General features: G+C 36.9%; 1 protein-coding gene across 6 annotated transcripts in view; it reads left to right on the top strand.

Annotated features, from left to right (window-relative positions):
* LOC119516153 (activity dependent neuroprotector homeobox) overlaps nt 1-15,773 on the top strand; it is a 33,256-nt gene that overhangs the window by 4,361 nt on the left and 13,122 nt on the right. The gene's annotated exons all lie outside the window — the stretch shown is intronic.

Raw genomic sequence — 15,773 nt, 5'->3', positions numbered from 1 at the left:
AGGTATGTAAGATAGACTGTGTTAAATTGTTGCTATCCTTTTACAGATTTGGAAAATCTCTTATTAAAAAATTCTTAGTATTTTGAAAATTAAAATATTCAGTATGTGTTTTGATGATTACGATGACTCATGTTGGCATTTAATTGTGAAAATTACAATTTAATAAGAAAAATAGCAGTTTTGTTATAAAGGAAAAAGTAGGAATCAGTGCTTGATTAGAGAAGAGATAAAAGGAAACCATCAGATTTTAAGTGTATTTTCTCTTTTGTGCATCATAGATAAGTGACAAAACTGCCTAAATTGTTGTAATAGATCATAGCAGATTAATTCCATTAATTGGTATGTGTGTGTATAGGTGGCTTTTTAGATGGAAATGATCTTTATATTATTAAATATATAAGTAAGTCCAAATATTAGACAGAGATGTAGTTTGGGGACAATCCATTTAAGTGTAGGAAAGAACAAACCAGAACGAAACACTGTAGATACTTTTTTAAATAATCTGTTTAAATATTAGTGAAATAACCTTTAAAATCAATGATATATATGAAAGTATAAAAACTGAAACTTTTATAAGATTGGAAGCTAATTTGTGGTTTACACCAAGATGTCCATGAGAGTGTTGTACAATAAGCTCCTAGTTCAATCTGGACTTTCAAAAGGATTTTCACTTTTAAAAAAATGGCATAAAATCTGTTCTGTCCTCCAGAAGATAAAATACTTTCAGAGAGAATTTTAACTTTCATTTTCTTGCCTGAGAGGCATGTACATTAAGAAACTCTTGCTCCCCCATGTTAATAACTTACAGTTAGATTCACAGAGCTTGACATGTCATTAGCATAGCATAAACTTAAAAACTTTTTGTTTTGTAAGAGCTGGTATTAAGTCAGGACCAAATGTTGTATTTTGCTGATGTGCATCACTGTCAGTTATACCTTTTATTAGTTTGGAAACCTGACATTTAAAATTGGTATGAACTAAAGCCACACACTGATTGACTGATTTGGTATTTTGAATGTAAGAAGCTGCTTCTTGTGTATACGTTGGCACTCCGCCTTGGTCATTAAGACACTGCAAGATAAGCCATCCACATTTTGTCCAGCATGAGTGGCCTTGAAGGTTCAGTGTGACTTTGCAGTTTTTTGTTTGTTTGATTTTTGCCTGATCCTGTTAATTACAAAGTAAGAAGAAGGGTGATTGTGCTCTCTTGGTGTCTTAGTAATCCTTGTACCTGCTTTTTGGTTTTCTTATATGAGACATTGAATCTGCCAGTTTGGGAATCCAGCTTAAACGAGAATTTGCTTCACTGGAAAGAAAAAGTTCTTCTTGCTTATTAGCATGCTTCTTAAATTGGGATATACTTGATTATGTGGGGGATATGAGCATATATACAGGAAGTTAAATATGTGTGATCCAACCATGTAAAGTGACAGTTTTAATGGGGGATGCGTGTACATTTTTATTCTAAACACTGGTAAATGCAAAATTCTTATTAGTACTTCACTTCTGGGTTTCCTCATATCTCCAAGTGTGAGTTCACTGTTCTCTGCCTTTAGTTCTTCAGTGTGCACTCACAAGCTTCCTTGGTATTATTGATTCCTAGGTTAGTTCCAAGGCAGCACTGGAGAAATCCTGAAACCCCTCAAGAATTTAAGCAGTGTTCCAGAAATAAAGATTTGGAAACAAAGGAGAATAGGGAAGAGTTAATAATAAAGTTTACTAAAGGAAGTCTGCTTGGAAGATACATCACAGTTTAAAGTTTAAGATTTAACTTGGAAATGTGCACAGTCTAAAGAGATTCATTCATTGTTTGATCAGCCCCTAGAATTAAAAAAATAAATCTCCACACATCCTATCAGTAAGGGTATATACAGATTTGTAATGCAGTCACTCAGCTGTTTTTTTGTGTCTGTCACTTTTGTGACTTGGTTGATACCTTTAATAAGGACAAGCTGTAAATGTAAAGGCCCCCTTTGCTGGCCTTTAAGGTATTATAAAATAATATTGATAGCTTGCTCATTTTATTTTCCAAGCACTATGTAAACCATTCCCAACTGTCTCAGGACTGTCCTTATTTGACAAAGAGATCAAGGCACTACCTTGTACAATGATGAAGTGAGCCACAGAATATGTGTGAGCTGGTTCCTCAGCCTGTGCTTGTAACACAGGCCTCTGTAGTAGTGCTCCTGTGAGCTGTTTGGCTAATGTGGGCTCATGAGTGCTTCATAACTTCATAGTGATGTGTGGTACTTGTATGTCAGCACACATCCATTGATCCCATGTGAGCTTTACAGTTAAAGAAGCTGGCCACACCCCCAGCAGGAAAGTATGTGTCTAAATTGTGCTGGTGGCAGTTAATTGAGAGTAATCTATATCTGGTGTGAAATGTTAGGTCTAAAAAAAAAGTTGGTTAATGGTGCCTGTTGATTTTCCCAATGTTTTGGTTTACTTTGAGCAGGTATTTGTGGTTAGATAGGTAATTAGTGGCTTTTGCCCTCCTGACTTTTCTTTTTGCCCTTTTCTTTTTCTGAACCCTCTATATGCCACCTAAGAACTTACGGAGACTTTTGTACTCCCTTGAAAATTTGTAAAGCTCTCCTTTTCTGATAGGATTTGGCTACTTAGTTGACAACTTGTGTAAGTGATCTTTTGAAACCTGACATATCTGGAGAAACACCTATCCATTGGCAATATGGCAGAATTCATTAAAATTTTATGATGGGATTGTAAATTTAAGTCAATGGTTAGAATTCCTGCTTTTGCGAAAGAGGTGAGCTGAGATTGGGAGTATTTAATGCATAATACCGGGAGTGCTCTGAATCCTGGTTCAAGATCAGTTATGCTTAAAAACAAGAAAATTACAAATAAAACTTCCCTGGAGGAAGTTAAGGATTGAGCCGTCAAATGACAAAACCTGCTGCAAGGATGCTTTTGAAAAACTGCCTTTGACTAAGCCTTGATCCTAGAAGATGTCTTTGAAAACTTGACATGGTTTAAATGAATTATTCCATTATTCGAAATTGGTGAAAAAGAATGCATTCCCCATTATTCTGATCAATAATTATTTCTGAGTAGTTCTGATAGCACATGAAAGAAATTTACTGTTGGGAATCAAAAATAACCCACTTTTTGTCTTACAGCATTTAGATACAAAGACCTGTGGCTTCTATAAATGGACATATCTGGTTGTCTTTACTTAGGCCCAATAAATTATTTCACCTTCTTACATTTCTCTTAAGCTAAGTTGTCCACCTATATTGAGAGCAGGCTGCTCTGAGTCTGTTGAGTTCCCATGTAGGAGCAAAATGCTGGAATCATTTCCCATGAGGTGTCCCTAACCTGCTGTTGTACCGCATAAATTGAAGTGAATTAGGAAACACTCCCCATCTCATACACTCCCTAAATCATCTGTGTATATTACAGGTGTTGTCAATCTTTTTTTTTTTTTTTTCTTTTAAAGCAATGATATATCTTGCCCCCCCCCCCATAAAATGTGAACTCTAGTATATAAAATTGGTAAAGAATTAGGGGGGCAGACCCAGTTGCTCAACTTTCACCTTGCCTGTCAGGCATTGTCTTCCCCTCCACTTATATCTTAAAGGGATCTGAAGAGCACAGCCTGAAACCCATTGGTTCCATTGGTGTTCTAGAAATCCTGGTGGTCATAGCTAGGATTCTTGTCTGAAATCTAAATACTAAAAGTAACAAGGTAAGCAATGCAATAATAGTTTTCATTTGTTCCATTTGTAGGCACTAGTCTTACAGTCTGCAGTCTACAGAAACCCATGTTTGTTTTAAATGAATATATCCAAATCTAGATCACACCTTTGTTCCTGTGTGATTGTAAGTCATCTAAGTTTATTTTGGGTAGTTGCAGATGTTCTTTTGCATAAGGGGAAGCATTTTAAATGCCCATTGAGCTTGTAAAGTTAAGAATATGCTCGCCTTAATTTGAATGGTTCACATAAATGTCTTTAAAGTATTAGATAAAAATGCTACTGTGTATCTTTAAGTACAAATGGACATTATGTGTGCAGAAAAAGATGTTATGGCAACATGTGATTATGAGGAATGATAACATTATAGCTTTCTTAAAAGGTAATGCGTTAATGTGAATTCATCATTTTCAAAGTGATTATTCCAGTATCTGTTCTGGTTTGAGGTAGTGATGATAACTGCTTTAAGCATTAACTTGCTGGCATAAATATCCAAATTAAAGATGCCCATTGAACTCTAAAAAGAATAAATCCAAATAAACCTACTCTGAGACATACACTGATTAGATTGTCAAATGCTGAAGAGAAGGGGAGACTTCTGAAAGCAGCAAGAGAGAAGTGATTCACCACATACAAGGGAAACAGCATTAATTTGCATGATACTTCTGTAATTCGAACAATGGAAAAGTGACCTTCTGGTTATACCATAAGGAAAGAGACTTCAGGAGGTTAAGTAACATTTTTAGGGTCACAGAGCTAGAAAGTGACAGAGCAAGGATTTAAATACAAGTGTTCCCAGCTCTAGGACCATATTCTTAATCGCTGCCTCTTAGCATCTTTCTTTTCTAGCAAAGAAAAGCTTTACTATACTGTGTCACCCTACCTTCTTGTTATGGAAGTTTGAAGTTACTGGGTAAGTTTTTGTCCATAATATCAGAAAACATAAATTTTGAGTTAAACTGTGGGCTCTGCCCTTGAACCTTTCCTATTCCCCATTCTTTTGCTATCCTTCAGTATCTTATTACCTCACACTTAATGCTGTGGTGGTTCCACAGACCTTTCAGATTGAGTCGGTCTGGAATGGGTGTGTGCTCCCTTAGGTGATTCTGATGATTGGCTAGAGCTGCTATTCATTCTTCTACTTAATCAACTTTCTCCATACCTTTCTTAATGGGACCTGCAGAACATGTCCAGGTTAATCCTCTTGTAGTGCCATTAAAATCATATTACTTCTCTTCTTCAGTACCTGCAGCGTCTCCTCAGTGTCAGCCAGACACAGTAGCAGGCTCAAGACCCTTCATCCTATTTCCAACCTCCTTTCCAACTTTGTCATTCATTATTACTCACAGGCTTCACATAGCAGCCATTCTGACTCTGTGCAGTAGTTCTTAGAACTCCTTACTTTCCAGCCTCTGGAATCGCCAGCAGGTTTTTTGCAATGAATGCAACTGCTTGACCTTAGTATGTCCAGCTCAGCTGCTACTTCCAGCCTCCTTTGCCATCCCTTTCTGAGAATGAGCTCTCACTCTATGAAACCTCATGGCACTTAGTTTGTGACACATCTGACATACCCCTTTTCCTGTAGATGTTTATGGGTGTCATCTTTGCAGGCTCTTTCTAGGCAGGGATTGTTCATTCGATCTACATTTATTGAATGCCTACTATGTGCCAGGCACTGATCTAAATGCTAGAGATACAGCAGGGAAAAGCAAAATGGAACCCTTGTCCTCCTGCCTATTTTAAGGTTTTGCGCCATCAGTTTACATCAAGAAAATTGATCTTTGCTGAAAAGTGATGCACAGTGATTGTTATATACAGCCATAAATACCTCTTCCTTACCAGCTGTGTCTCAATTAGAACTTCAAGTAATATTTTATTGAATTTCTGAGGTCACTTGTGATGAGCTTTTAAGTCACATTGAATATAATTTTGGTGATTGACAGTGATGAGCCAGGCTCTTTACCATTAGATTTTGATTTGCTATTAATGAGCTACACTAAAATGAAGGAAAACAAAACTTGCTTAAAGTGCTCAAATTAAAATTTTCATCATTCCTTTCAAAAGTTCTGGTTTTTGTTTTTTTTTTTTTCACTTGGAGGACTTCTCCCCTTTTATAGTTCTGTCTTTATGTGTGTTTGAAAGAAACTTAAGGCAATTTGAAATTTTAACATGTGGGAATCCAGTGATCTTTTCTGTATGCCACATGCTCGAGCATCAGTGACTTGAAAAACTAAAAAAAAATGAACTTTTCATTGAACTAACCCCAACTGGATTACATCTATTAGATAAGACAGAGTGAATTAGCACCTTTGACGCTGCCAAAAGGGATACATTGCACTGTTCTTGCCTTCTTGGATCAGAGCAGATTTGTCAGGAAAGTGGATTCTCTACTGATATATTTTTTTGAAGTACGTAACACTTTTGGGCCACTCAGCTTCCAGTATTAGTGTAATGTCACTCATTTAGTAGTGTCTAATATGGTCAGGAATCAAGGGAATCTTAACAAATGCTTAATATTCATAGTTTTGGCAAAGAGACCCACCCATCAATCATGAATACCAGGTTTTGTACCTAGACTCTCCTGCTGATAAAATTTCAAGTAAACCTTACCTTGCTCTGTATTCAGTACTGTTCCCTTAAATTTTCCAGTAACAACATTTTAAAAAGGAAAAAGAAGTTGAATTTAGTAATACACTTTATTTAACCAAGTTTATCCTAAGTATTGTTTCAACATGCAATCGATAGGTTTTTAAAGGTATTTATGAAATATTTTATATTTTTTTCATATTAAGTCATGAATCCAGAGTATGTTTTATACTTAAAGCATATCTCAGTGCCAACTAGCCACATTTCAAGTGCTCAGTAGCCATTTGTGGCTAGTATCCCTATTGGAAAGCACAGTTCTTTAAATCAGTTTACTGAATTGTGTAGGACTCTTTCCTCCTGTTTCTGCCTTTACTTTCCTACCCCTTCAAGAACCGTCATTTCTGTTAACAGGTAGGTTTTATAAAATTTTCAAGCAAAATCAGTTAAGGTTACTGCATGAGTATAAACACTGAAATACATAAATGATTCCATTTCATATGTGCATAAAATCTGGAAAGATGACTATACCTGGTGTTAACAGTTGTCTTGCCTTTGGGTAAAATTATGTAAGTTATGTATGTTCTTTACGTTATCTATAATTTGTAGTCTTACACTGGGCCTAATTTTCATTTGCTTTATTTTTGGTAACAACTTTATTGAGATATAAATTGCAATACTACATTTCATTTCACCCGTGTAAGTGTATAATTCACTGGTTTTTTTTTTTTACTGCATTCACAGAGTTCTGCAGCCATCACCACAGTCATTTTTAGAACATTTTCATCACCCCAAAAAGAAATTCTTATCCATTAGCAGTCATTCATCATTTCCCCCCTCAGTTCCTCTCCCTGCTTACACACACACCTTGGCCGTCAATAATCTCCTTTCCATCTCTGTAGATTTGCCTATTGTGGACATTTCATATAAATGAATTTATGCAATAGTGTGGCCTTTTGTATCTTGCTTCTTTCACTTAGCATAATGTTTTCAAGATTCATTGATGTTGCATTATTCCTTTTTGTGGTTGGATAATATTCCATTGTTTGGATATATATCACATTTTGTTTATCCATCAGTTGATGGACATTTGGGTGGTTTCCACTTACTGGCTATTGAGAATAATGCTATGAATATGCATGTATAAGTTTTTGTGTGGACATGTTTTCCTTTCCCAATTGCTTTTTATTAAAAAAGCAAAAGGACCTTCATTTTGGAGGAACCTAGAGGTTGAGAGCAGATAGCATCCTGCATTTTAGAGAAAAAAGAAAAATCATCAAAGTTTTTGCTTTTCCAGGTGATTTTCAGAAGAACATGCTTAGAGTATTAGAAACATTGGAGAGATAATAAAAGAAAAGCTATATTGTTAAGAATACTAGGGTTGTGGTTTTCATTTTGCTTGCAAGATATTGCAGTTATGACTTGGATAGAAAATACTCTTTAGATGTGACTATTGGCATCTACATTGATGGTAAGAGCGCTTTAGAGGACAAATTCTGAGTTCTTGTTTCACTTCTTCTCTGGATGTGGTCGGACTATCTGACCTGAGATGTGCATGTTTATTCTGCATCTCTGTATCACCACTTGAACTGGTTTGTCCAGGCTTTTTAAGGTCAGTTCAACCTTGGGTATTGGAGTTCTGGCACTTTCTGACTCAGATGTATGTATACAACATGCTGTTTGTTTTTTTCTCAAGTCAGATTATAACTACTTCTGCCTGGGTAATGGGGAGGAGCCCTGCATCCTAGATCTGGAGATGTGGCCTTGAAACTCAGGGCTGCCACTGATGTGTTGACTGTCCTTAGGCAGTTGCTCCACCTGGGTTGCTAATCTGTCAAATGAGAAAAATTTAGATTAGGCAACCCCTAGATGCTTTTGGTGATTCAAAGTGCTGCTTTTTCATGCCTGTTTTTGGTTTGTATTGTGGTTTGGAATATGAATCTCAATTTTCTGTCTCGCCTAACAACTTTCCTGGACATTTTAGAATCAGAATGCTAGTGCCCCACTGATGGAGAAGGTACTGAAAGCCTGGTGGGTAGTTACTTTTCTTCTGGAAATGTGGATTCAATAAAGTCATCTTTTCTTTTTTTTCACCAGCTAAACTAGCTAATGTTGAAAAGGCTGCACTTTTTTTTGTTTTGTTTTTAATATTTTAGTTGATTGTAGGTATATATATAGTGGCTGCCCCCAACAGAAATGCACTTTTCAGGAGCATTAATTAAAAAAATAATATCCAGAATTAGAGAAATTATTATCCCACTTTACCTTCTGATGATGTCACATCATTTGAGCCCATCCAGAGAATAATCTGTGAATGGTGAAAAGAATGGATTAACTTGGAAAAGGAGGAAAACTTGGAAGGGAGAAAGATGTGTCTTAAAACCTGTGGCTAAATTTCTTGAGGACATCTTTTGGATGCGATGCTATGCTAGGAACCCATGCCCTTTCCCTTGACAAAGTTGACAGATAATTTAGTGAGAAATGCAAAGTTACAAGTAGCTTTACTCACTTTTTCCACCGTAGAACATGGAGAATGAAGAGAAGAACTATAGGTTGACTAGCCTGTATTAGCTTAAAAATCAGGACAATCATAACAACTTTGGATTTAGCTGCTTTTTAGGACTTTTGTGAACCATATGCACTTTTGCCTTTGTGAGCCACCTTCTCCATTAAAAAAATTTTTTTAATTAAAAAAAAAACAAAACTTGGCAGCTAAAGAATTAGGCTCTGATAGCTGAACTAGGAGCTGTGGGCAGATTTTAAAGAGTAAACTTGTAAGCATAGCTGTCCAGTATGGAATGAACTGCCTGGTGGGCTTTTGTGCACCCTACAGCTCAAGGGTGGTAGGAAGTCTCTTATACAGGGTTGTTTTGTAGAAGGGATTCACATTGTTCATAGGAAAGTGGCAAAAAGTATTTCTGTGACCAAACATTTTGGTGCAGGATGCTAGGTTTAGATAAATATACTCATTTTGCCTGGCATAAATTCAAGCCATCTACTAAAGAAATAGTTATGAAAGCTTAATTACAAAGAATTTAATAATCGATGTGGTTAAAAACTTGAAGAAAATTGAATTTTTTTTTCCTGAAATGGAGGTAATTTTGCATTTGAAGCTTTATTAATTGGGTTTCGTTTATTATCAAATTGGGAGACTAGTAAAAGACCAATGCAGTTAATGGTTAAATATGGTAGAAAACAAAAAATTGGTAATTTCCTGCTTGCTTCTTTGTCTTCATTTACAGTGTTGTAATATGATTATCTTAAGCTATAATTGATGTTGATTAGTCAGATTTAGTTGTTAGTACAAGTGTGTCATCATTTGGTTTCTCTTTCTAGTCTTTATTTTCCAAATACCCCCCTTTTCTGCCACAACAGTACTTCATATTTTCCAGAATGATTAGGGAGAAAGGGGGCAAAACTTCCTTTTCTTACTTCTGTCATCCTACATAGTTACATTTCCTAATCCAGAAGAGCATTCTGCCCCTGGCTAGCCAGATAATTGCTTGTTCTGTGTATTTGGGAGTGAGGAGAGAAGGGGACGGTAGAGTTTCCTTCTCTGAAGGGGTTCTGGCATCTGGAAGGTCTTTTGCCCAAGTTTATAGGAGAGATTCGTTTTTAAAAAAGACAAATACGTAAATATTTTTACAACTAATTTAATTTGAATGTAAGACTTAGTGACACCCTTACAGCAAATAAGATATCTGTGTTCACCACTTTGGATGCAGATCCCAGAATAGTCAAGAAAGATAAGGGCTTACTGGTTATTTAAAAAAAAAAAAAAAAGCATTTTACAGTGGCCACAGTTTCACTCAGTGAGTAATTCAGACAGGTACTAAATATGTTGCTGAGGAGGTAGGAGAGAAAGACAGTGCATAAAAAGGTGGATGATGTTTTCTGTCCAGATAATTTTGACCTTAGCAGGTCCTAAATGTTTTCACAGACTCATCACAAGATTCGATTTTTAAAAATTAAAATTAAAAATTAAGTCAGTGTGCAGCTGCTTTAGGTATCTACAGATTCCTCTATGACAGTGATCCAGAGGCATGGAGAACCTAACCATTTTGGCACTGCTGGAAAAAAAAAACAACAACAAATACCTGCAGTCATGAGTAGCAGTGAAGTAACTGACACTTTTGATTCTTTTCATGAGAATCTTAAGATGCCTTGTTCCACTTAGAAAATTGCCAGCATAATTTAACATCCTTTAATTAGATCAGTGGTGTAAAGAAACTTAAAAAATCTAGAGTACTTTATTTTGAGGTAAATATCAAGGGCTAAACATCAGTGTCTGAATTTCTTATATATTAAGTTGGGTTGATGGCGTTACCCGAAATGAAATTATTTTGTATAGTAGTAGCTTGGATAGTCTTCCTAATTTTTATTAACTTAGAAAATACAGCTGCCATTTTCTTCAATAGTAATGACATCGTTTCCAGCCTTTTTTTTTTTTTTTCCCTGAGTAAGATATTCCCAGAGAGACTATATTTTTCTTCAAATCTTTAATGTAGAAATGTTTAAAAGACAACAGTGAGGTATAAACTTAACGTTCTGATCCTTTAGATCTCCTGTGGGCGTCCTGTAAATTTAAATTCTGATCAAACTATACTTTCATTTAGAGAGATTTTCAGTAAACTCTGCTGGAATTTTCTTATAGCCATCTAACTTTGTACTGTGGTTGACTGTCCAAGAAGCCCAGATTCCACATTTCAGTAGACCACCACCACCTTGGCATACATTTGCATTTGGGGCTTGATTTAGACTAGTGATTATTTCAAGGAGCTGCATCGGAGTAGGGTACTTTCCCTTCTCTCTCCCTTTCAGCCTAAGCACAGCCACTTTTTATCTTTTTTATATATTGGGTTTCACCCAAAATTCCTTTGGAAGCAAGAGTTAAGGGTTTCACTGCTTTAAAAAGGAGCAGAAAGAGATTTGAAAACGACTGGTTTAAACTAAGCAGCTTGTGTTTAGGTGTTACCAGGAAGAAGTAACCATCATTGTCTAGCTCTCAGTATGGCGTTAGAAATGTGTGTCGTATGAAAATGGTAGATTTGTAGTTCACTAGTCTGATACATTAGTTTGTCACTCGGGTTTATGTTCAGATTTTGGCTCCGAAATATTAGAAAGTAGCTAAGTTACACTTGCAGTTGATGGAAAGTAGGAAACACCATCATATTTACTGCTGTATTTTGTGACATGTTAAATTAGCACTGTGTGCTCTTATTAGGAATTTGTGAAACCACATAATTATATAAAAATCTGAAGATTTAGATATTGGAAAATGCCATGCTAGATCCACACTTGCAGTACTTCAAAATGTAATCTGCACAAGTTCGATTCAGAGGCTTTGGAGGCTTTTTTCTCCTGGCTTGATTATCTGTGCCAGGTCAGAAGTTTAAGGTTGGTTTTGATCTTTTTTTTCCCCCTAAATTTCCAGTGGTACACTTCTATTGACCCTTGCCTGAGTAAATACTTTTCTCCTTTTCTTCTACCCCTAAAAACAAAGACTTTGTGTGCCATCCTTGATCTGGTAGCTTTGCAGAGGGGCTAACCATAGACAAGCCATCTCCTCCTGCAAACCCTGCTGAACTAACTTTGTCATCTCAAAGACCTGTTGGGTTCCCCTCCATCTTCCTAATCCAGAAGAGCCTGAGAACACCAGCTGAATAGATCCAGGGCTTTTGGTAGAGCTATTTTCATAAATAATTATAATTAGGATTCTTAGTTCATGACTTCTTTGCTTAAGTAAAGTTCATAATCTTCACTGTTGTATCATCATCCCTCTACTTCCCATTCAGGTTCAGCAAACAGATAGGTTATTTCCTCATGAGCTAGGTTCTTTCTGCCTTTACTTAGTGCCTCTGTACTTAGAGTAAAGGAGTGTTTTTGCTTTGTGGGGAGAGCATGTATTTGATCAGTCTGTATTTATATGGTTTTAATTCATCTGTAGCCTAGGGCTACAGATCTCAGATTTTCATTTCAGCCATCTCACTCTTGCTTTCTAAGAAAGTACATGAGTAAAAGTTTGGCCAGGATTAGCAAAACTTTATTGGAATGTTTGGGCCCTAATCAGTAGGTGTGGCTGTATTTTGCAAAACTTGAGAGAAAGGAGTGTGGATAAATCATTCAATAATAAATTTAGATCATTCTCAAAAATAGATGGTTTAAGTCTAGTTCATCACATGGCATATGCTTACCAAAAAGCTAGTTATCTTCAATTGTGAATGAAACACTAACAATTGTTAACCAAATTCTTAATAGGTCATTGAGTTTTCTGCAAATTCTTTCAGAATTTAGAAATTGTTTCACTCTTTCTGAAGTGTTCTGTTTTTGTTTTATTTATTCATTGGTTGGTTTATTAATGAAACCAGGGGCAAAAGCATCGTTTAGAATAACTAAATCTTCCTGGCAAACTGACTCTTCCTGCAAGACCCAATTCACAAGTGTAATTAATTATTTGGAATAAAATTCCCATCCCCCCTCTCAGCTATTCACTTCCTCTGTGTTGCCACTGCTGAATGGGTCTTCCAAAACTGCTGGCTGCAAATGACTTGAACCAAAGTGCTTAATTAAGCAAAATCGATCACATGTTTACTCGTATGTCTAAAAAGTTGATGAGATCATGGGACTTGCCCTTGTGGGGCTCCTTACTGCAAAGGAGAGGCTAAACTTGCATATAATTGTGCCTGAGAGTCTCCCCAAGTACCTCTTTGTTGCTCAGATGTGGCCCTCTCTCTCTCTTAACTGAGCCACCTCGGCAGGTGAACTCACTGCCCTCCCCGCTACATGGGACCTGACTCCCAGGGGTGTAAATCTCCCTGGCAACACAGGATATGACTCCTGGTGATGAATCTGGACCTGGCATTGTGGGATTGAGAATATCTTCTTGACCAAAAGGGGGGATGCAAAATGAGACGAAATACTTTCAGTGGCTGAGAGATTTCAAATGGAGTCGAGAGGTCACTCTGGTGGACATTCTTATGCACTATGTAGATAACACCTCTTAGGTTTTAATGTATTGGAATAGCTAGAAGTAAATATCTGAAACTTCCAAACTCCAAGCCAGTAGTCTGGACTCCTGAAGACAACTGTATAATAATATAGATTACAAGGGGTGACAGTGTGATTGTGAAGCCTTGTGGATCACACTCCCTTTGTCTAGTGTGTGGATGGATGGGTAGAAAAGTGGGGACAAAAACCAAATGATGGATGGGGGGGTGGTTTGGGTGTTCTTTTTTTACTTTTATTTTTTATTCTGATTATTTCTGATGTAAGGAAAATGTTCAGAAATAGATTGTGGTGATGAATGTATAACTATATGATCATACTGTGAATAGTTGATTGTATACCATGGATGATTGTATGGTATGTGAATATATTTCAATAAAAAATTAAAAAAAAAAAAGTTTATGAGAGGTATCTGTTAGGCACAGAAGGATTGAGGATCTTAAACAGAGTTACTGGGGTCTTTACATCTTTCTCCACGTGGTGGCAGCTCCAGATTCTCCTTTTCAGCATCACTGTTAACCTTGCTTGGGTCACTTGTCCAACCTGTACCAGTCAGTGTCTAAAGAGATACCAGTTGGAGCAGGGATGGTTCCAAGAGGAAGCTGAGCAGGCAAAAACATGTGACTTCTTTAATGACCAAGTGCCTGCTGTGTGCTTTAGTCCCTTTGTCCTCTAGAAGTGATGGAAGAATTGGGTCTTATTCATCTCTCTGTTTCTAGCACAGTGACTGGTAGAGTACAGGTGCTCAAAATGATTAAATAGATGAACAGTGGCACAGTTATTTCCATTAAATTGAGTATTTTGCCTTCTTTATGCAATGAACTAAGAGGTTGAAGGTTTGACTGAAGGGAGCTCTTCTTGGTTGTGATAATGATGCTGACCTGGTGGTAAAAATGGCCAACCTGATAGCCAAAGAGGCTGAAGAAGAAAAGCAGAGCCTCCGAAGGACAAATTTGGGGAGAAAGTAAGCCCAACCCTTTACAATAATTTTCAAAGCCCATCTCAAGGACTACTTTTGATGTTACTCTAAGGTATCTTTGTCCCAAGAATAATGATTGTTGATACTTTTAACTTTCCTTCCATTCAGCAGTGAAGAAAGAGTCCTTATATCTCAAGCAGAGTCAAGTTTCCTATTTATTCAGTTCTTACCCTTCCTCAGTCCATCAGTTAAGATACGGACCTCTTGTCTAGATTTCTAATTCAAGGGAGCATGGAGGGTGGGGAGGAGGCCAAGAATAATTCTTGTAAAAGTTTTAAACAAGATTCAGACAGGTAATATTGATGAACCCTGGAGCTAGCTGCTGATTTGAACTTATTTTTCTGAGCAGCAAGCAGCAGGCTGAACAAACGGTCCTTGAGTTCCTAATTCTTACCAACCATAATAATTCTAACGTGAGTGACAGAGTTTGGTCAAGGCTTTCTTTCAACAAATCTTTACCTTATGGGCATGGAAAAGCTCAAGAAGTATACACAAGAACTAGAAAACAGTGGCCCCTGGGAGCTGCAAGGCACTAGAGTAAGATAGAAGTGGGAGTGAGCCTTCTTAACTCAGAACCCTATCTTTCCGTGTAAATGTTCTCTTCCTAGTCGCTAAACATAGTACAAAGAATCATTTTTTGGTACAGCATTTCCTAATAAGCAGTGCCATTTTATTTATGAAACTGTTTAGCCTACATTAGTAAACTCAAGAGATTGATTCCACTTTTTGCAAATTTTAAATTGCTTGCACCTAACCTCCCTTGTGAGCGTACTCACTTTTTCAGAACTCTGGGTGGCTAAATTAGGCACCTACCATGCAGTGAATTACTTTGCTGGAGGTCTTAAAATGTCTTTGTTAGTTGTAGGTAGTCACTTAGAATTCCTGTTGTTTTTCATAGGAAAATGGGTTTTCCTTTATCCTGAGCTGCAGTCTGTGACTCCCTTGTATGTTTTCTATAGTCTGGTGGCCTCAGTGGTGGACTACCTTTCCAAATCTTTGTGTGTTTGTTTTGCTGAGATAATGACCTGTTTATCCCGGAGGCAGGGAAAACCAGTTAACAGGCTGCCTTCTGGGATACATCTCTGCATCTGAAGCAAAGCAGGATTAACTCAGGAAGTTCCAAAAGAGCTGCTGAATATGACCCACAGAGAGTGTATGAAATGAATAGAAAAACAAGATGTTTCTTCTCAGGATTGGGTGTCTGTGGACATCCATTTTGATACCTGGCCTTTTGAGAATTAGCCTGTAACAACACTCTTCTGTATTTCAGAAACTCTGTCAGATGGTTCTCTGATGACTTGTGGGAAGTTAGTAAGCAACTGGTAATAAAATCTTTTGGTTTTAAACTATCAAAAAGATATTTTGAAACAATTTAGCAATAAAATTTTCACAAAGAATAATAATGGATTTGGTCTTAAATGCACGTTAGTTTATATCAGAAGTGACTTCAGCAACTTCTATTGGCTTAACTATATGCAAATTATCAGCAG

Source organism: Choloepus didactylus, chromosome 19 (assembly GCF_015220235.1).
Source record: "Choloepus didactylus isolate mChoDid1 chromosome 19, mChoDid1.pri, whole genome shotgun sequence".
Taxonomy (NCBI): Eukaryota; Metazoa; Chordata; class Mammalia; order Pilosa; family Megalonychidae; genus Choloepus; species Choloepus didactylus.
Note: the sequence above shows the minus strand (reverse complement) of the source record. Positions and strands in the feature narration are given on the sequence as shown.